This window comes from Herpailurus yagouaroundi, unplaced genomic scaffold (genome assembly GCF_014898765.1).
Source record: "Herpailurus yagouaroundi ecotype Mexico unplaced genomic scaffold, PumYag 140, whole genome shotgun sequence".
Classification (NCBI taxonomy): Eukaryota; Metazoa; Chordata; class Mammalia; order Carnivora; family Felidae; genus Herpailurus; species Herpailurus yagouaroundi.
Genome location: NW_024412395.1, coordinates 17,540,034 through 17,562,492, shown reverse-complemented (window position 1 = coordinate 17,562,492; position 22,459 = coordinate 17,540,034). Strand labels below are relative to the sequence as shown.

General features: G+C 40.9%; 2 long non-coding RNA genes across 2 annotated transcripts in view; both read left to right on the top strand.

Annotated features, from left to right (window-relative positions):
* The window catches only part of LOC121030475 (uncharacterized), a 188,198-nt gene that overhangs the window by 68,864 nt on the left and 96,875 nt on the right, over window positions 1–22,459 (top strand). The gene's annotated exons all lie outside the window — the stretch shown is intronic.
* The window catches only part of LOC121030476 (uncharacterized), a 62,007-nt gene that overhangs the window by 14,345 nt on the left and 25,203 nt on the right, over window positions 1–22,459 (top strand). The window contains exon 2 of the long non-coding RNA XR_005790240.1: window positions 17,946–17,950. This is a non-coding gene — a long non-coding RNA (uncharacterized LOC121030476). The remainder of the gene's footprint in view (window positions 1–17,945; window positions 17,951–22,459) is intronic.

Here is a 22,459-nt window from a genome sequence, read left to right as displayed (position 1 = left end):
CTCTGTCTGCCTCTGAGTCTCTGCCTAATGCAAGTGGTGGTGGCTAACCACTTGTGTCCTCATATAGCTTGTGTTCTCATTGGGTGGTCTCCATTTCTCTCCAAGTCTCCTTCCCACCACGTTACTTCCAGGTAGTATGGCACAAGGGAAGCAGGTCTTGAGGATTCTGCCACTCATACAAATAACGTAGCAAACAAGCACAGTCATACAACGTTGTCGTGTAGACTTGTGGAAGCCTCAGCCCTCAGTTCCCCAGGTCCTTCTACAGCACCTTGCACAAAGCTTTGGCTGAAGGTCGAGATAATATTCCAGACAAGACAGGCAGATGGCTTAACTATGCTCTTGGAATGTCTTCTAGGTATCTCAACACAAGATCAAATGGGAGTCCCAGTTCAGGTGTCCCAACTCAGAGGGTTTAGGCCTCTGGGTTCACTAGATTCTTATATTCCTCTTCATGGAGGTTCATGCATGCCTAGCAGTATTTGCCTTCATTCTACATATATTGAACACCACTATTGGACCAATGAAAAATGGCTTTTAATATTCCAGATGCTAATTTAGAAACCTTCTAGCACTGATCAAAATAACCAGATTGGGAAGCTTCCTCAGAATAAAACAAATGAACATAGGGGAAGGGAAGGAAAAATAAGATAAAAACAGATAGGCAAACTATAAGAGACTCTTAAATACAGAGAACAAACTGAGGGTTACTGGAAGGGAGGTGGGTGGGGTAAGGGGTTAGATGGGTGATGTGCATTAGGCGGGTACTTATTGGGATGAGCCCCAGGTGTTACATGTAAGTGATGAATCACTGGATTCTACTCCTGAAACCATCACTACACTATATGTTAACTAACTTGGATTTAAATAAAATTTAAAAATTAAAGAAAAAAAGGAACTGTAGGGTGTGCATGACTAATTGGGATTGTTAATGGGGGGCTAACTGGAAGGTGTGGGTTCCTCACAAGGGTCCTTCAAATGTTAAGGAACAGCAGACCCTAGAGTATAGGTTCTTAATCCTTTCTGTGCCTTGGACCTTTTTGATGAGGTAGTAAAACCCAGGGATCCCTTCCCACACTAATGTTTACAAGTAATGCTTATAAAAGAAGAAAACCAGGTATATTGAATACAGTCATCAAAACTGAAAATCAGATATATGTAATATAATAATATATGTGCTTCTTTATTAATGTGTTAAATATTAAAGTCTGGTGGCAGGTCTCAGAACTGCCAGGATTGGGGGAGCAGTGATGAGCATAAATGACATTTCAAAACACCTGCAACAGTAATGGAAAGTGCAAATACCTGTAATTTCTACTAGTTGCAAAGTCACAGGAACTTCTATGGTTGTCTGCATTCATGCTTAAAAGAATGCTAAATTCTAGTTAGAGGTAATGAAAATAAAGATGTAATTTTTTTTTCCCATCCAAGTTCATGAACTTCCCTGAACTCGATCTGTGGGCCTCAGCAGGAAAATCCCTGCCCAGAGTGTAAAGTTAAATACTCACAGAGCACACTGTCTATGCTGAAGCAAGTGACAGGGGAGGACTGTCATTTATTTGACATTTCTTGGTCTTCTTCCCACCATGAGGGGAAAATGAGTTCCAGGACAGAAGGAACTGTGTTGCGTTGACTGCTGAGTGTCCAGTGTCAGAACAGTGCCTGGCACTTAGCAGGTGTTCAGATATTATTTACTGGATGAGAGGATAACAGGAAGCCGCAAGGTGATGTGTCCTGAATGGCCTCACCTGCCCAGGTGGTCACTGGATGAGGTGCTGGGGGCAAAGTTAAGATCTCCCTGGGGATAGGGCTATACAGGGCCTGAGACAAGTGAGGGGTGCTGGGCTCACCTGTGAACTGGGATACTCAGAACCCAGTTGTCCTGGGACCAGGACCAGACCATCCTGGGAGTTCTAGGCCCCATGGACCCTTTCCGCTCTTCCAGGATTGTGGGCCCTCTCTTCTGGAACCTTCCTGTAGAATCAGCATTGAGCTCTTGCTCCATGGCCTTCTTCACCCTTTACTTCTGTATCAGGTCTTAAGATTTTCTTTGGAAGGAAGAGAATGCTTCCTTCCCCTTTACACTATTCCTTACCCCCTTGTCCTTCACTTTTCTCTATAATACTCTCCTCTCTTCCCAGAAGAATTTGGTAACTGATTGAATCCAGAGCTTTGGTTCTAATGAACCTTCAAGATGGCAGGAATAACAATGTTCTCGTGAGGACCAAGAGGAGTTCATTTTCAAAAACTCTCGAAACAGATCAAGAGCACCGTTTACAGAGAGAGATTGAGAAAGAGGTGAAAACCATCAGTGTTCACAATCTCACCACATCTCTCTCTTTCCACGCTCTCCCAATGCTCGGTAAAGTATATAATATTAGCCCCATTTCAGGACTAAGGAAACGAAAGATCCAAAAGATCCAAAGATAACGTGCCTAACACCACACAGCTGGTAACTAGAGGCAGTGGGGTCTAGTTCTCCCTGACTTCAAAGGAACCCCACACGGCCTTGATCACTACCCAGCTAGCAACCTTAGCCTCCCAAGCAAGGCTGGGGCCCTGGGCAGGCAGAGCTGGAGAAATCTGCCTCGGGACAGTGCTTCTCAAGTTTATTGCCTTTGTGTTTCAGATGGGCAAGTGGGTTTATCGCACAGGGCTGGCTCCTATCTCCTGACATCCATGACTCACCAGCACATTTGTAGTACTTCAACTGGTCCGACCCTGTTGAACTGATCACAGCCCCAATGTCATGGCAAGGTCTGATTGCTATCCAAATTTCCAGGGCTCGCTCTCACATCCTGGGCTTATCTCCTTGTATATCGGCAGACAATTCACAGCTGGGAAGTGCTTTGTGAACCACGTTCAAGCAGCAGGGGTGTGGGACACAGCACATACCCAGGACTCCAGCAGGACCCTGAGGTCAGGGATGTGGGCCAGTGGGCCGTCCTTCCTACTAAACACAGCAATCTCTAGGTGTTTTCTCACTCAGACAATGCACAGCTGGCTCTAGCTAAATAATTTGACAATGCCCTCATTCATGGGGAATATCTAGGACTCCTTGGAGATACTAAATGAAATATTTTCAAAGTTTCCTTTGCTCCGAGTGTGATCTTAATTACAGTGTATTTATGGCTGTTGCTATGTGTTTTGGCTAAGAGGCAGTTGAATCATTTAAGAGCTGCTGTTTCAACAGGGACTTTTAAGGTGTTTGGACATCCTTGCTGTCAGTGATTGTGCCTATAATTCTCCTTTCTTTGGAGCACTCAGGGGATTTCTGTGTGCTTCTGGTAAACAGATGTATTTAAATAGTCTGCATTTCTCAGGATTAGGATTTTCACAGAAATACGAGCGTGCAGATTTACTGCTATCTTTTTCTATCAGCAATCACCACCTCAGGAAATATGTTTTCCAGTCCATTTCTTTGACCCTTGGCTTATTTCCTTCTGGGCAGCTTTGCCTCCCTGTTTGCACAGCTCATCTCTAGGAACCCCTTAAAGCCAGAAACACCCTGGCTTGCTGGCTTTTGTCTCAGACACACTTTTTCAGTGCCACCTAGTGGCCGGTTTCAGGTCCTAGAATAGAGACCGATGTCTAGCTGGCAAACTGGGACTCACACTCTTTAAGGAACACGCCAAATGTTTGAGAAACTGAAGCACTTTAAGACAGCAGCCAAGGATATGGCCATCTAAAAACAGTCTGGGTTCCCCCCCACCCCACCTTTAAAAGGCTCCTTGTAGTTTTGAGAGCCTATCAGGTTTGGATTTGAACTCTGGCTCTGAGGATTGCTAGCTGGGTGATACTGAACAAGTTACTTAACCTGGCCTGGCATGGCCTGGCTTACCTATCTGTGCAAGAAAGACAACAATACTATGGCGATGGGATTAAATAATATATTTCTAGTGCCTATCACAGTAGCTGGCACATGGTAACAGCTCATTTATTATGATGGTTGTTACTATTCTTCTCATTACTTAGTACCTAGAACTCCAGAGGCACTTCATAAATAGTTGTAGTACGAATAACCAAGGCATTTACCAGTCAATTGGCAAATATTTATTAATTACCTCTTAAGCACTCAAATCTGTGTATTGAGTCTGGTGCTGAACAAAGAACTCAGGGTTGGTTATAGGTTCTCTGTCTCCAAGAGCCTAGAATCCCTCTGAGTGGAGAACATGGCCAACAACATGGCAGTTCTGTCCTGACAGGGGAGGAGGAGAAGCGGGGGGGGGGGGGGGGGGCGGAATGGGTGCTTGAGGAGGAGAAAAGGAGGAAGGGGGCATCTGGGTTGGGATCTGGAAGGGAAGGAAATGTGAACACATGAGGTAGGAAAGTGCAAGAAATACTTGCTGGCTACATAGGAGGAAAGGATGAATACAACTCAACTCAGTTCCTGCCCTCAAGCACTCACAGTCTAATGGGAAAGACGAATTCATAAAAAGCAATTTGGCTTTTTTTCTTTTTTTGCTTCGTGACCAGTGGAGTTTGGCAAGCAGCTCTGTTCAATATCTTTTAGGGACCCAGGCTGACAGCAGCTTTACCTCAGTGCTTCTAAAGCTGGCTCCTAAAGTTTCTGCCTAACAAATGACACATGATACCTCTGCTTACATCTTACCGACTGAAGTAGCCCCTTGTCCAGGCCCATCTTTAAAGGGGCTGGGAAGTACAATCCTAACTGTGCTCAGGAGGAGACCGTGAAACATCTGGTGGATGACACAGGGGACCAGCACAAAAGATGAGCTTGCTGTAGAGTTTAAATCCAAGCGAAGAGGACAGCATCTGCCCAGACTCGGTCCATGAGGGTATACGGGGACTTACATGAGCTTCCTCATAAATTCACGACAGACGCAGCAAGGGGGAGGGTGTTTACACAGCTGTCCCATGCTTGCCATCCGACTCACCAACTTGATGACAAGGTGGGTGGAGTAAGGGAAGGACAAACTTGCCTAGAGACTTAAATTAAGCTTAGGCAGAGGAGTCAGTTCCCCAGATACATTCAAGCGATGCAGTCAAGTCTCCCAGAGCCTCTCTCTGCTTGAGAGGTCCACCTGACCAGAAGGTAGGGGCAGATCTGCGCTGAGCCAGGTTCTGTGCACCTCCCCGGAACTCCCAAGAATGTGCAGAAACAAAAGTCTGCAATGACCTGAGAGAGTGGGGCTCAGGAGGCAGCCCTGGGCTCTGGCTAGCTCCTCAGGACAGAGAAACTGCCTGCAGAGAACAGAACAGTGGGGTGTCCCTCCAGGGGCCACTGTGAGAGCTCCCCGGCTCTGCTTCCTGGCTCTCACTGAAAACAAAGTGAGACTCTGGATTTGGTGCTTTTTTAAGGTATACGGTTTCTTTAGTGGCAGAGGTGAGCTCCACTTTAAGGAAACTTGACACGCGAAACTGGAGATAAATTAGGGAATGGCTCTTTGCTCTCAGAAAGTGTTTTATGTAGAAAGAGGATTTGTCATGAAACTTAGGATACTTGAAATATGACCTGGGCTACAAAAATTCAGTTTGCATACAACATTGCAGGGACACATGTCTTTATCCCAGGCTCATCTGCATAATGGAATCTGAGGAATGCAAAAATAAGGGGTACTTGGGTGGCTCAGGCAGTTAAGTGGTTAAGCATCCGACTTTTGATTTTGTCTCAGGTCATGATCTCAGGGGTTCTTGAGTTTGAGCCCCACATCGGGCTCCATGCTGATGTGGAATTCTGTCTGTCTGTCTCTCTCTCCCTGACTCTCCCCTGCTTGTGTGCTCTCTCTCAAAAATAAATAAAGTATTAAAAAAAGTCTACAAATTACAAAAATAATAGAAACTATAGAGGGAAAAATTATGGACTTTGGGACATGCAGACATGGTATCAAACCCTGTCTCTGCCATTCACTAATAGTGAAATGGTCTTAGGGAGGATGCCCAGCTGAGTTTCGGCAACAGGCAGGAAAGCACATACTTCAGCGGCTATGTAATGAGCTACCAGACATGTAGCTCAAACCTGGTGCCTGGCCCTGAGTAGACTCTGGGTAAAATTATGTTTTCCCCCTGTTCCCTAAGTTGACTGGGATGGTGTCTTCGCCATGTTCATAGATTCTGTGTGGGGGGTCCTTAAACAGATCCATCCACCTTCAGACTGCAGAGCAAGCAGGCCACTGCTGGGCCGCCGGCTGCACGAAGCTTCTGCTGGTAGCTCATAGCCCATAGCAGAGTGGAATCAAAGGGAAAGCAATTGCTCAGGCTTCTCCTCAGCTGCCTCTGGGAGGGCCTCAGGTTTTTTTCTCATGAAGTCAGATGGAGGAAGAGGACTACTCGTGAGGGAGGTTGAAACGTTCCTAAAATTTAGTTGCTGGAAACCTCCATTTGAGAATGCACTTGCTGTACAAAATGACCAAGAAAGCTCCCCCACTCAAGGCCAGGTAGATGGAGGAGGGTGGGTGGCTAGAAGCAGCTCAGGCTTCTGCTGCTCCCTCCTCCAGTCCCTGCATACATAGGCCTCATCTGTCCACATCCCCCCCCTTCCCCAGAGAAATGGCAGAGAAAACTAGCAGCAGAGTTCTGGGACACTTAGAGATCATTCTCTGCCAATGATGCATGGATGTGTTTCCTCCTCTTCTTCCTCCTTCTCATCTCCTTTCCTCTTTTCTTTTTTTTAGTTTTTTAAAAGCTTATTCAGGGGCGCCTGGGTGGCGCAGTCGGTTACACGTCCGACTTCAGCCAGGTCACAATCTCGCGGTCCGTGAGTTCGAGCCCCGCGTCGGCTCTGGGCTGATGGCTCGGAGCCTGGAGCCTGTTTCCGATTCTGTGTCTCCCTCTCTCTCTGCCCCTCCCCCGTTCATGCTCTGTCTCTCTCTGTCCCAAAAATAAATAAACGCTGAAAAAAAAATTAAAAAAAAAAAAAGCTTATTCATTTATTATTTCTGAGAGAGAGAGCACAAGTAGGGAAGGGGCAGAGAGGGAGACACAGAATCCGAAACAGCCTCCAGGCTCTGAGCTGTCAGCACAAAACCTGATGCAGGGCTTGAACTCGCAAGCCATGAGATCATGACCTGAGCCAAAATCGGACACTCAACCCACTGAGCCACCCAGGCGCCCCTCTAAAAAAAAATTTTTTTTAACAGAGACCATGATTCACTTTGAGGAATTGTTTCACCTTTGGATACAAATGGCCTGTTTTTTCTTGTCTCCCCTTCTACCTCTGATTGTCATTGCTCAGTCTCCTTTGTGGACTGCTTCCCTCATTCCTGAATGGAGGAGGCCCCTCTAGTGTCCCTTCACACTTTTTCTTCTCTCCTCAGGCAATTTGACCCTCCTTTGTATCTTCGGGAGATGCCACCTCACGCCTCCTAGTTTGTATTTTGGGAAGATACCTATGCTGAGTTGCTAAATATGAGCCCTCCCTCGCTTGTCCAATGACACCTTGGGTTCAGCGTGCTTTGGGTTGACCTCACTTCCAGCATACGCCTACCTAGTTGCTCAAACCAGAGGTCTACGTGGCATATTTTACTGCTTTTTTCCACCAAGCCTCATAGACAGTGCCTGTCTTCTTGTTTTTTCTTACTGTCACTTTGCTAGTTCCAACATCGATCATCTTCACCATCCTTTTAATGGGCCTTCCAACTGACCTGATCCGGTGTGTTCACCATAGATGTAAATTGGGACGTTTCTTTGCTTAAAAACTTTCATGACTCCCATGATCCCCAAGATAAGCTTCACTCTCCCTAACAAGGCAAGAAAGGTGTTCTGAGGTCTAGTCCCCATCTCCCTGCTCTGGTTTTATTGCCTTCCACGGCCACACTGTTATCAACATCAGTTGTCTTGCAGTTCCCCAAGCAGGTCACGCTGCTTCAAACCTCTGCTCAGTTTCTGGAAAATCCTTTCTTCTGCTGTATACGTGATAAACTCAAAAGCATCCTGTGATTTTTGTTTTTTCTCTATAGAGTTGTCTCTGCCTTTTGAAACTGAATTAATCACCACCCCCTCTGGGCAGCTGCTGTAGCTCACGCCATTGCACCTCCATTGTTACGCTCAAAATTGCATTTTATGAGTTCATCTTTCCCATTAGACTGTGAGTGCTTGAGGGCAGGAACCTAGTCGTATTCATCCTTGTATCATCAACTTCTGGCCCAAGGCCATATTGTCAATATTAAATAGATACTGTGGTTCAGATCTCGAATGTTCCACAAGAGGCTTTCTGTGCATTTGGAAGGGAGAGATACAGGAAAACCATCTGTCCAGAGCTCATGTGCCTATCCCACATGGCTCTTTGCTATCTGAGAGCTGCTCAGGACCCCTCCAGGCCTCCCCCAACCACAACATCCCTTTCAGTTCTATCAACTTTCCAAACTCTTCTTTCTTCCCAAACTGTGCTCTGTTTTGCTTTCTAATATGACAGATAAACCAAGCTGGGCTAATTAGGACCAAGATATTGATGGCTGGTAATGACATAAAAAATAACTATGGACAGTTTACATTTATTTAATATAACCACTCCTGGGGATATTTATATTTGAGTAAAAATAACTACCCCTTATGAGTTCTTTTTGTTTTTAGAAATTTAGAATTATAGCATGCATATTTGTAAAATAAAAAATATTGTTATTGATATGAAGAAAAGAATCCCAAATAAGTGCTAACTTTAGCCAAATGTTTCTTCCAGCATGAGATATCAGTTTCTTAAAAAAAAAACACACACACTTCCTAAAATTCATTTAAAAACTGTGAAAAATGGGAATGCTTGGGTGGCTCAGTCGATTGAGCATCCAGCTCTTGATACTGGCTCAGATCCCAGGGGTCATGGGATCGAGCCCTGTGTCAGGCTCCATGCTGAGCGTGGAGTCTGCTTGAGATTCTCTCTCTCTCTCTTTCTCCCTATGCCCTTCTCCCCCACTTGTGCTCTCTCTCTCTAAAATAAAATAAATACAAAATTATGAAAAGCTGTCAGGAATTAGAGTTACATTTGTTTAACTACATTTTAAACAGCAGGCAGAATTTATTGGGTGCCTTCTTTCTTGTTATAACTTTGGTTGGGTTTCATCATCTTCTGTGTGTCCTCATTATGCATTGTTAGAGACTGTACTGGGGATGAGCATGTGATTCGTTTCTGTCAATGAAACACAGGGGAGGATCTTAAGGAAAGTCTTGAAAATACTTCGTTGTTTTTTACTTCTCTACTGGACGCTATCAGGTCTGCATAGATACCTGCAGGGTGGCAGCCATGAGGAGGGGCAAACAGGGGCCAAGCCAACATGAGAATCACAGGGCAGACAGACAGAAGTGACCTGGATCTTCCATGACATTCAGCTGCTGAATGCTGAAATGGAGCCTCTCTACATGGGGAATTCTTACAATGAACGTAAATAAATACTGCTTTTTGTTTACTCCAGTGGTCCTTTGAAAAGACCAACAAAATTAACAAACGTTTAGCTAGGCATATGAGGAAATAAAAGAGAGAAGACTGAAATTAATAAAATCAGGGATGAAAGAGGGGAGCTTCACTCTTGACATTACAGAAATAAAAAATGATCATATGGCCATGAATAATTGCATGCCAACAAATTAGAAAACTGATGGAATGGGCAAACTTCTAGAAAGAAACAAAAAACTACCCAAACTGACTCAAGAAGAAAGAGAACACCTGATGAGACCTCTAACAAATAATGAGATTGAATTAGTAATCAAAAACATTCCCCAAAAAAAGCCTAGGACCAGATGGCTTCATTGTGAATTCCACCAATCATTTATTTTGTTTTCTTTTATTTCTTTTTAAAGTTTTTAAAAGTTTATTTTTGAGATAGAGAGAGAGAGAGAGAGAGAGAGAGAGAGAGAGAGAGAGAAAGCGGGTGTGCAAACAGGGCAGGGGCAGAGAGGGAGATGGAGTATTGGAAGTAGGCTCTGTGCTGAGAGCAGTGCCTGGTGTGGGGCTCAAATGCAAGATCATGACCTGAGCTGAAATCAAGAGTTGGACACTTAACTGACTGAGTCACCCAGGTGCCCCTCCACCAGTCACTTAGAGAATCAACACCTATTTTTTATATAGTCTTCCAAAAAATAGAGGAAGAAGGAACACTTCTCAATTCATTTTAAAACAAGACAAAGACAATGTAAGAAAACTATAGGTTAATATCCCTTATGAATATAGACTAAAAAATTCTTTACAAAATACTGTCAAACTAATCTAGCAATGTAAAAAAAAAAAAAGACATGTTCCAATTCAAGATGGTGACATAGAAGAATCCTGAAATTACCTCCTTTCATGGAAACACTGTATCTAAAGCTATATATGGAAAATTTTTCACTGAAAAAAATCCAAGCACTAACTGAGCAACTCCGACACATTGGGTAAATGAGAAAAAAACCCACATCCAAGCTGGTAGAAGAGGCTGAGACACAATCTTGCCATAAACCACATGCCTCGATGTGGTGACCCATAACCAGGAGAGAACTCACAGGCTCAAGCTTCTCCATAACTATAAAAGGGCTCTGACCCCACATCAGGCATCACAACTTTAATCACCAGCACCAGTGATTACCAAAATATCTATCTTTGAAAGCCAATTGAGGCCAGTGGGTTTGTGATTTCCCTCTGCCTCACTTCAGGTCACCAGTATCTCTCCTGAAAGAGAGCTCATATACATGTTTGGCATGCTGAATTTTGTGACTGCCACCCATGGAATACCTCTAGATCATCTGGCTGTGATGGTAATCCAGGCTTATCATTTGTAGGTCTCACAAGACTGAAACAAATGGAGAAAGAGCTCTTACCTAGCTATCATCCCCAGAGCACTACAGAGAAACTACAGATGAAGCACCCAGTCTTTCTGTGAAAGAGACCTATTAGGTTACCTTCATAGAAGCACCATGAAAGGCACACAAGTATAGGTAGACTGTAATCCTCTCTAGAGATATAGGAGAGTGGGTGTTATCTTTGCACCTTCTTTTTAACAGAATCAAGAGCACTGATATCTCCTGGAGGGGAGCTTACACGCACTGGCTTTCACGTCTGGAACTCCAGTTCTATGGATGCTGCTACAATCAGGGGCTATCTCCTGATTACCTGGCTCTGGTGGCTAGTGGGGCTCATGCTCATGGTCCCAAAGGAATGTATATATTTGCATATTTTTAAAAGATGCTCCCAGAGGGTCTTGTTTCCAAACAGGCTGAATCTAGGTGCTGAGATCCTACCTTTAGGGGACAGTGACAGATCTTGGCACATGTTCAACCATTGGGAGCCATTAAAAAAATAATAGACTGCTTGGACAAGCACAAGGATTGGAGAGATGACAAAGAGCCAAGTCAGGGTTGAATGACAAGTTTCATCTCCTACATGAGACCATTCCTTCAACACTGGGAGAGGTGGTTGTTTCATTTACTATATAGAAATGAACACAGAGAGTCAAGCAAAAAGAAGAAACAGAGGAATATGTTCTAAATGAAAGAACAAGATAAAAACCTCAGGAAAAAAACCTTAATGTAATAAAACTTTAATGAAAAAACTTTAATAAAATTTGTTAAATAGCTTATTTAATAAATTTTATTAAATAGCTTATTTAATAAAATAAAGTTTTAATAAAACTTTAATAAAATAATAAAAAAGTAATTTGCCTGAAAAAGAGCTCAAAGTAATGGTCATAAAGATGCTCACTGAACTGGGTAGAATACATGAACACAGTGAGAACTTCAACAAAGACTTGGAGAATGAATAAAGAACCAAACAGAAGTCACAGAGCGGAAGATTACAATAAATAAATTAAAAAGCACCCTAGAAGAGTCTAGCAGGAGATTAGATGAAACAGAAGAAAGAATTAGACAACTTGAAGACAAGGAAGTAGAATTTAGCCATCCAAGCAGGAGGAAAAAAAGGTAGATAGCATAAGGGACTTATGGGACACTACCAAATGGGATAACATTCACATTATAGGGCTCTCAGAAGAAGAGAGAGAAGAAATGGCAGAAATCTTATTGAGAAAATAATGGTTCAAAACTTCCTTAATCTGGGGAAGGAAACAGAAGCTGAGAGTTCAAATAAGATGAACCCAAAGAGATCCACACCAAAACACAATATAATGAAAATTTCAAAAGTTAAAGACAAGGTGAGAATATTAAAAGCAGCAAGAGAAAAACAAGGAAACCTGCATAAGACAATCAGCAGATTTTTCAGCAGAAACTTGGTAGGCCAGAAAGGAGTAGCACAATATATTCAAAGTGCTCAAAGAAAAAAAAAAAAAAACAAACAAAACAAAACCCAGCTGACAATACTCTATCCTGCAAAGTTATCAGGATTGAAGGAAGGAGAAAGAGTTTTCCAGATAAGCAAAAGCTAAAGAAAGGAGTTCACCAGCCGTAAATCAACCTTACAAGGATGTTAAAGGGACTTCTTTAAGCTGGAAAGAAAGAGTACTAATTAGTAACAAGAAACACTTATGGAAGAGTAAATCTTACTGGGAAGGTAAATATATAGTAAAAGTAGTGGATTAATCACTAATAAGGCTAATATGAAGTTTAAAAGACAAAAGTGGTAACAATAGCTATAATTAATTAGTTAAGGGATACACAAGATAAAAAGATGTAAAATCTGACATCAAAAAACATAAAACAGAATATTATAGGTTATATGTAAACCTCATGGTAACCACAAACCTATAATAAATACACAAAAAATAAAGAGAAAGAAATATAAGCATAACACTAAAGAAAGGCATAAAGCCACAAGGAAGAGAACAAGACAGGGACAGAGAAGAACTATAAAAAGAACCAGAAAACAATCAGCAGAATAGGATAAATACACAACTGTCAATAATTACTGTAAGTGTATATGCACTAAATTCTCAAATCAAAAGACATAGAGTGACTGAATGGATTAAAAAAAAAAAAAAAACCCAAGGCCCACCTATATGCTACTGACAAAAGATTCACGTTAGATGTAAGGACACACACAGGGTGAAAATGAAAGGATGGAAAAAGATGTTCCATGCATATGGAAAGCAAAAGAAAGCTGGAGTAGCTATACTTACATCTGACAAAATAAACTTTAAAACAAAGACTGTAGTAAGAGACAAAGAGGAGTATTACATAATAATAAAGGGGTCCATCCAACAAGAGGACATAACATTTATGAATATTTATGCACCCAACATGCAAGCATCCAAATATATAAAGCAGATATTAAAAAGCCCAAAAGGAAAAGTAGACAGAAATCCAATAATAGTAGGGGACTTTTATACTGCATGTACATTGATGGGTAAATCAACCAGATAGAGGGAAAGAAAACTTCCAGACTCATTCTATGAAGCCAGTATTCCTTTGATTCCTAAACCAGACAGAGACCCAGTAAAAAAAGAGAACTACAGGCCAATATCCCTGATGAATATGGATGCCAAAATTCTCAATAAGATACTAGCAAATCGAATTCAACGGCATATAAAAAGAATTATTCACCATGATCAAGTGGGATTCATTCCTGGGATGCAGGGCTGGTTCAACATTCACAAATCAATCAACGTGATACATCACATTAACAACAAAAAAGAGAAAAACCATATGATCCTGTCAATCGATGCAGAAAAGGCCTTTGACAAAATCCAGCACCCTTTCTTAATAAAAACCCTTGAGAAAGTCGGGATAGAAGGAACATACTTAAAGATCATAAAAGCCATTTATGAAAAGCCCACAGCTAACATCATCCCCAACGGGGAAAAACTGAGAGTTTTTTCCCTGAGATCAGGAACACGACAGGGATGCCCACTCTCACCGCTGTTGTTTAACATAGTGCTGGAAGTTCTAGCATCAGCAATCAGACAACAAAAGGAAATCAAAGGCATCAAAATTGGCAAAGATGAAGTCAAGCTTTCGCTTTTTGCAGATGACATGATATTATACATGGAAAATCCGACAGACTCCACCAAAAGTCTGCTAGAACTGATACATGAATTCAGCAAAGTTGCAGGATACAAAATCAATGTACAGAAATCAGTTGCATTCTTATACACTAACAATGAAGTAACAGAAAGACAAATAAGGAAACTGATCCCATTCACAATTGCACCAAGAAGCATAAAATACCTAGGAATAAATCTAACCAAAGATGTAAAGGATCTGTATGCTGAAAACTACAGAAAGCTTATGAAGGTAATTGAAGAAGATTTAAAGAAATGGAAAGACATTCCCTGCTCATGGATTGGAAGAATAAATATTGTCAAAATGTCAATACTACCCAAAGCTATCTACACATTCAATGCAATCCCAATCAAAACTGCACCAGCATTCTTCTCGAAACTAGAACAAGCAATCCTAAAATTCATATGGAACCACAAAAGGCCCCGAATAGCCAAAGTAATTTTGAAGAAGAAGACCAAAGCAGGAGGCATCACAATCCCAGACTTTAGCCTCTACTACAAAGCTGTCATCATCAAGACAGCATGGTATTGGCACAAAAACAGACACATAGACCAATGGAATAGAATAGAAACCCCAGAACTAGACCCACAAATGTATGGCCAACTAATCTTTGACAAAGCAGGAAAGAACATCCAATGGAAAAAAGACAGTCTCTTTAACAAATGGTGCTGGGAGAACTGGACAGCAACATGCAGAAGGTTGAAACTAGACCACTTTCTCACACCATTCACAAAAATAAACTCAAAATGGATAAAGGACCTGAATGTGAGACAGGAAACCATCAAAACCCTAGAGGAGAAAGCAGGAAAAGACCTCTCTGACCTCAGCCGTAGCAATCTCTTACTCGACACATCCCCAAAGGCAAGGGAATTAAAAGCAAAAGTGAATTACTGGGACCTTATGAAGATAAAAAGCTTCTGCACAGCAAAGGAAACAACCAACAAAACTAAAAGGCAACCAACGGAATGGGAAAAGATATTTGCAAATGACATATCGGACAAAGGGCTAGTATCCAAAATCTATAAAGAGCTCACCAAACTCCACACCCGAAAAGCAAATAACCCAGTGAAGAAATGGGCAGAAAACATGAATAGACACTTCTCTAAAGAAGACATCCGGATGGCCAACAGGCACATGAAAAGATGTTCAGCGTCGCTCCTTATCAGGGAAATACAAATCAAAACCACACTCAGGTATCACCTCACGCCAGTCAGAGTGGCCAAAATGAACAAATCAGGAGACTATAGATGCTGGAGAGGATGTGGAGAAACGGGAACCCTCTTGCACTGTTGGTGGGAATGCAAATTGGTGCAGCCACTCTGAAAAGCAGTGTGGAGGTTCCTCAGAAAATTAAAAATAGACCTACCCTATGACCCAGCAATAGCACTGCTGGGAATTTATCCAAGGGACACAGGAGTACTGATGCATAGGGGCACTTGTACCCCAATGTTCATAGCAGCACTCTCAACAATAGCCAAATTATGGAAAGAGCCTAAATGTCCATCAACTGATGAATGGATAAAGAAATTGTGGTTTATATACACTATGGAATACTACGTGGCAATGAGAGAAAATGAAATATGGCCTTTTGTAGCAACGTGGAGGGAACTGGAGAGTGTGATGCTAAGTGAAATAAGCCATACAGAGAAAGACAGATACCATATGGTTTCACTCTTATGTGGATCCTGAGAAACTTAACAGGAACCCATGGGGGAGGGGAAGGAAAAAAAAAAAAGAGGTTAGAGTGGGAGAGAGCCAAAGCATAAGAGACTGTTGAGAACTGAGAACAAACTGAGGGTTTATGGGGGGTCGGAGGGAGGGGAGGGTGGGTGATGGGTATTGGGGAGGGCACCTTTTGGGATGAGCACTGGGTGTTCTATGGAAACCAATTTGACAATAAATTTCATATATAAATACAAAAACAATACCTTCAAACAAAAGTTCAGGACCAGACAATTTCACTTGCAAATTCCACCAAACATTTAAAGAGGAATTAGTACCGATCTTTCTCAAACTCTTGTAAAAAATATAAGATGAGGGCTCTTCCAAACACATTTTTTAAAATTTTTTTCTAAACTCATTTTTGAAAGCCACCATTATCCTGAAAACAAATCCAGACAAAAATGATACAAGATAAGAAAATTAGAGGCCAACATTCCTGACAAACATAGATACAAAAATCCTCAACAAAACATTAGCAAACTAAGTTCAATAATCTCTTAAAAGGATCATACGTTGTGATCAAATGGGATTTATTCTAGGGATGCCAGGATGGTGAACATCAGAAAATAAATGTAATACTACAGCACAGTAACAAGATGAAGAATAAGAATCCTATGATCATCTAAATAGATACAGAAAAAGCATTTGACAAAATTCAACAAGCATTTACCATGAAAAAAAACTCTCAACAAAATTAATTTAGAGGGAATATACCTTAACATAATGAAGGCCATATATGACAAACGCATAGCTAACAACATCATCATTGGTAAGAAGCTGAAAGCTTTCCCTATAAGGTCAGGAACAAGACAAAGATGCTGATTCTTGTCACTTTCATCAGCATTATGCTGGAAGTCTCAGAGCAATTAGGCAAGAAAAAGAAATACAAGTCATCCAAACTGGAAAGGTAGAATTAAAAATGTCACTATTTGCAGATGACATGATGTTATATTTAGAAACCCTAAGAACTATCAAAAACTGTTAGATATAAGGAATCAGTAAAACTGCAGGGTATAAAATCAATATAAAAAATCAGTTGCATTTATATATACTAATAATAAACTCTCATAAAGAGAAGTTAAGAAAACAATCCCATTTCCAATGCATCACAAAGAATAAAATGCCTAGGAATAAATTTAATGAAGGAAGTAAAGAACCTGTACTCTGAAAACTATAAGAACTTGGTGAAGCAAATTGAAGAAAACACAAATAAATGGAAAAAACATTCTGTATTCATAGACTAGAAGAATTAATGTTTTTATAATGTCCATACTACCCATAATGATCTACAGATTCAATGCAATCCCAATCAAAATTCCAATGGCATTTTTCACAAATAAAAAATCCTACAATTTGTATGGAACCACAAAAGATCCCAAATAGCCAAAGAAATCTTGGCAAAGTAAAACAAACCTGGAGGCCTACTTCCCGATTTCAAACTATATTACAAACCTACAGTAATCAAAACAGTATGATATTGTCATAAAATCAGATGCATGGATTGATAGAATAGAATGGAGAACCCAGAAATAAACTCATGCATATATGATCAATTTATTAATGACAAATGAATCAAGAATATTCAATGGGGGAAAGGATAGTCTCTTCATTAAATGGTGCTGAGAAAACTGGATAGCCATACACAACATGATGAATCTGGACCATTATTTTAAGCCATACAGAGAAACTAACTTGAAAGAGTTTAAAGAGGGGCGCCTGGGTGGCACAGTCGGTTAAGCGTCCGACTTCAGCCAGGTCAAGATCTCACGGTCCGTGAGTTTGAGCCCCGCGTCGGGCTCTGGGCTGATGGCTCAGAGCCTGGAGCCTGTTTCCATTTCTGTGTCTCCCTCTCTCTCTGCCCCTCCCCTGTTCATGCTCTGTCTCTCTCTGTCCCAAAAATAAATAAACGTTGAAAAAGAATTTTTTTTAAAGAAAGAGTTTAAAGATTTGAAAGTAAACATCAAACTCCTAGAGGAAACTATAGGCATTAGGCTCCTTGACATGTGTCTTGGAGATGATTTTTTTAGATTTGTCACCAAAGCAAAGACAATAAAAAACAAACAAGTGGGACATTAAACTTAAAAACTTCTGCACAGCAAAGGACACCATCAATAAAATGAAAAGGCAACCTACTGAGTGGGGAAAAAATATGTGCAAAATCTATGGAATTTATATTAAAAAGGTGAATTTTATGGCTATATCAATTACATCTAAATAAAGAATTTAATCAAAAAATAAAAAAAAAAACAGGAATAGTTTATTGGCAGTGTTTCTCCTTCAGATTCCTCTCTCCTAGCCCTTCTGAAGAACTGAGCTCTGGAGATGTGTCAAGTAAGGAATTGCTGCAGCTGAGGTCAGAGAGGATTTTTTCCTGCTTTCTCCTCCAGGGTTTTGATGGTTTCCTGTCTCACATTCAGGTCCTTCATCCATTTTGAGTTTATTTTTGTGAATGGTGTCAGAAAGTGGTCTAGTTTCATTATTATGCATGTTGCTGTCCAGTTCTCCCAGCACCATTTGTTAGAGACTGTCTTGTTTCCACTGGATATTCTTCCCTGCTTTGTCAAAGATTAGTTGGACGTACTTTTGTGGGTCCAGTTTTGGAGTCTCTATTCTATCCCACTGGTCTATGTGTCTGTTTTTGTGCCAATACCATGCTGTCTGGATGATTACAACTTTGTAGTAGAGGCTAAAGTCTGGGATTGTTATGCCTCCTGCTTTGGTCTACTTCTTCAATATTATTTTGGCTATTTGAGGTCTTTTGTGGTTCCATACAAATTTTAGGATTGCTTGTTCTAGCTTCGAGAAGAATGCTGGTGCAATTTTCATTGGGATTGCATTGAATGTGTAGATAGCTTTGGTAGTATTGATATTTTAACAACATTTTTTCTTCCAATCCATGAGCACAAAATGTTTTTCCATTTCTTTGTATCTTCTTCAATTTCCTTCATAAGCTTTCTATAGTTTTAAGTATACAGATCTTTTACATCTTTGGTTAGGTTTATTACTAGGAATTTTATGCTTCTTGGTGCAATTGTGAATGGGATCAGTTTCTTTTTCTGTTGCTTCATTATTAGTGTATAGGAATGCAACTGATTTCTGTACATTGATTTTGTATCCTGCAACTTTGCTGAATTCATGTATCAGTTCTAGCAGACTTTTGGTGGAGTCTGCCAGGTTTTCCGTGTGTAATATCATGTCATCTGCAAAAAGTGAAAGCTTGACTTCATCTTTGCCAATTTTGATGCCTTTGATTTCCCTTTGTTGTCTGATTGCCGATGCTAGCACTTCCAACACTATGTTAAACAACAACAGTGAGAGTGGACATCCCTGTCATGTTCCTGATCTCAGGGGGAAGTCTCTCGTTTTTCCCCATTGAGGATGATATTAGCTGTGAGCTTTTCATAAATGGCTTTTATGACATTTAAGTATGTTCCTTCTATCTCGACTTTCTGGAGGGTTTTTATTAAGAAATGATGCTGAATTTTGTCAAATGCTTTTTCTGCATCGATTGACAGGATCATATGTTTCTTTTCTTTTCTTTTATTAATGTGATGGATCACACTGACTGATTTGTGAATACTGAACCAGCCCTGCAGCCCAGGAATGAATCCCATTTGATCATGGTGAATAATTCTTTTTATATGCTGTTGAATTCAATTTGCTAGTATCTTATTGAGAATTTTTGCATCCATATTCATGAGGGACTATTTGGACCTCATGAAGATAAAAAGCTTCTGCACTGCAAAGGAAACAATCAACAAAACTAAAAGGCAACCAATGGAATGAGAAAAGATATTTGAAAATGACACATTGGATACAGGGCTACTATCCAAAATCTATAAAGAACTCACCAAACTACACACCTGAAAAACAAATAATCCAGGGAAGAAATAGGCAGAAGACATGAATAGACACTTCTTTAAAGAAGACATCCAGATGGCCAACAGGCACATGAAAAGATGCTCAATGTCACTCCTCATCAGGGAAATGCAAATCAAAACCACACTGAGCTATCACCTCATGCCAGTCAGAGTGGCTAAAATGAACAAATCAGGAGACTACAGATGCTGGCAAGGATGTGGAGAAACCGGACCCTCTTGCACTGTTGGTGGGAATGCCAACTGGTGCAGCTGCCAGTTTGGAAAACAGTGTGGAGTTTCCTCAGAAAATTAAAAATAGACCTACCCTATGACCCAGCAATAGCACTGCTAGGAATTTACCCAAGGGATACAGGAGTGCTGATGCATAGGGGCAAATGCACCCCAACGTTTATAGCAGCACTTTCAACAATAGCCAAATTATGGAAAGAGTCTAAATGTCTATCAACTGATGAATGGATAAAGAAGTTGTGGTTTATATATACAGTGAAATACTACTTGGCAATGAGAAAGAATGAAATATGGCCTTTTGTAGCAACATGGATGGAACTGGAGACTGTTATGCTAAGTGAAATAAGTCATACAGAGAAAGACATATACCATATATTTTCACTCCTGTGTGGATCCTGAGAAACTTAACAGAAGACCATGGGGGAGGGGAAGGGGAAAAAAGTTACAGAGAGGGAAGGAGGCAAACCATAAGAGACTCTTAAAAACTGAGAATAAACTGAGGGTTGATGGGGGAGTGATGTGAGGGAGGGGAAAGTGGGTGATAGGCATTAAAGAAGGCACATGTTGGGATGAGCACTGGATGTTTATGGAAACCAATTTAACAATAAATTTCATATTTTAAAAAAATGAAGAACTGAACTCTGTAGAGTTAAATTGATATAGGTGTTCAGTTAATAGAACTGTCCTCTATCTTTTCTATGACTCTCTTTGACACTGGATCTTTAATGGTAAGATCATTGGCTTTAATGTAATGATCACTGACTATGACTTTTGTGGCAATAAAATGTATTTCTTTCTACTTAAGTATAATACTCCTAAAAGTACACCAAGCAAAAATATTTCTATTCTTCCCTTAGTGAAAATCTTTCTCTATTTCAATATGTGAATCCTTGCTTTAAGCCAAAGTAATGAACTTTTCTCTTTAGAAATTACAGACTGGTTCCAACTGTCTTTGGAGGAGCATTATCCTTAAGAGAGGCACCATGGTATACTGGAGGAACACTGGATTGGGAGTTAGTCCTGGGTGTTTGACTACATTCCTGCTCTGTCTGTGTGAGGCTCTTAACTTGTTAAAGCTTTAGTTTCTTTTCACGTAAAATAAAGAGAGTAACACCAGACTTACCAAATTCATAGAATTAGTGGGAGGATCAAATGGGACAAACAATATTATCCTATTTGTAAAATGCTATTGAAATATAGTATGGTATTTTTTTGCCTCCACATTGGATGCCCTGGAAAGCTGTTGGGGAATACAGAACAAAAAGATGTCATGGCTACTGTTGCCTCTTTATTCCATCTTAATATCCCCCCAGCTAATCTGCAGTCACTGAGGAGTCACATTAACATGGAACTTATATAATTCATAAACCGCTACAGCAGCCTGGAAAGGCTTTAATCAGTTGCTTTCACTCTTAATTATTTTAAAACCTCAATAATGGTCAAATGAGCTGCATGGCAGTTTAATTAATTTGCATTAAGCCCGAAGGTCCTGAAAGAGTGGTGAGTTTATGAACATGATGACTAAAGTCTCGGCAGGAGCATGTCAAGCCTGAATGGGTATCTGGGCTGGTTCCCATGGGATTTTCCCAAGTCAAGCTGTGTGTGTGTGTGTGTGTGTGTGTGTGTGTGTGTGTGTGTGTGTTGCATTCACAAGATTTCCATCTCTGTTTATTACATTAGAATCAGTTTTGAAGCCTCTGAAAATGAGCTCACTTGCTAAAGAAAAGCTTTGGACTTGTCTATAATTCTAATTGCCTATGTTCTCCTTGCTCCAGTTTCTGTGTTTAATAGAGAGCTGGCTGCATGTTATTTTTATTTCTGTGGAGGAGAATTGGTGCTTCTTACTCCCTGCCCATCATACTGATTTGTAATTAGCATATTTCATCACAAAAATCCCAGTGGGTGATGATGGCATTCCTGAACTGTTTCAACTTGAGCCATATGGTACCCCACATTGGCCCTGCTCTGAGCGGTGGCTGCTCATTCCCCACCTGGGAGGCTTCCCTTTCAGGCAGGGCTCTGGGAAGGATTTATTACTAACATTACTGTCTCTCTCGGTTTGGACTTATAACCCATCTCATCACGACACATTTATGCCCAAATGGTCAGAGGGCAAAGAGGAAGAAAGGGAAAGTGAGTAAGTAGAGCCATTCATCTGGCTCATTGTACTGGTCTTCTGTTTTCCATCACACACAGCCATGCTGTCTGTGATATTTTGCAATGGCAGTGCTAGAAAATGAGTTTAGAAGAGTAGGAATATACCACTTATCTCCCGGGTTGTGAATATATAATGATATGCTATGTGTGAAGCAGGTACAACAGAATCTGGCACATAGGAAAGAAGGTGGTTGTTTATTGAACATTTCCTATTTCAATGCAAGTCCTCTTGCAGAGATGAGTTTTCAACTTGGTGTGTGCTCAAGGCATCTTGAGTGGTGCCATTCCATAGAACTTTCTGTACTGAAATATGATAGAACACTGTTCAATGTGGTAGCCACCAGCCACATGTGACTACTGAGCACTTGGTATGTGATTAGTGAGACTGAGAAATGTAATTAAAAAAAAAATTTTTTTTTTCAACGTTTGTTTATTTTTGGGACAGAGAGAGACAGAGCATGAATGGGGGAGGGGCAGAGAGAGAGGGAGACACAGAATCGGAAACAGGCTCCAGGCTCTGAGCCATCAGCCCAGAGCCTGACGCGGGGCTCGAACTCACGGACCGTGAGATCGTGACCTGGCTGAAGTCGGACGCT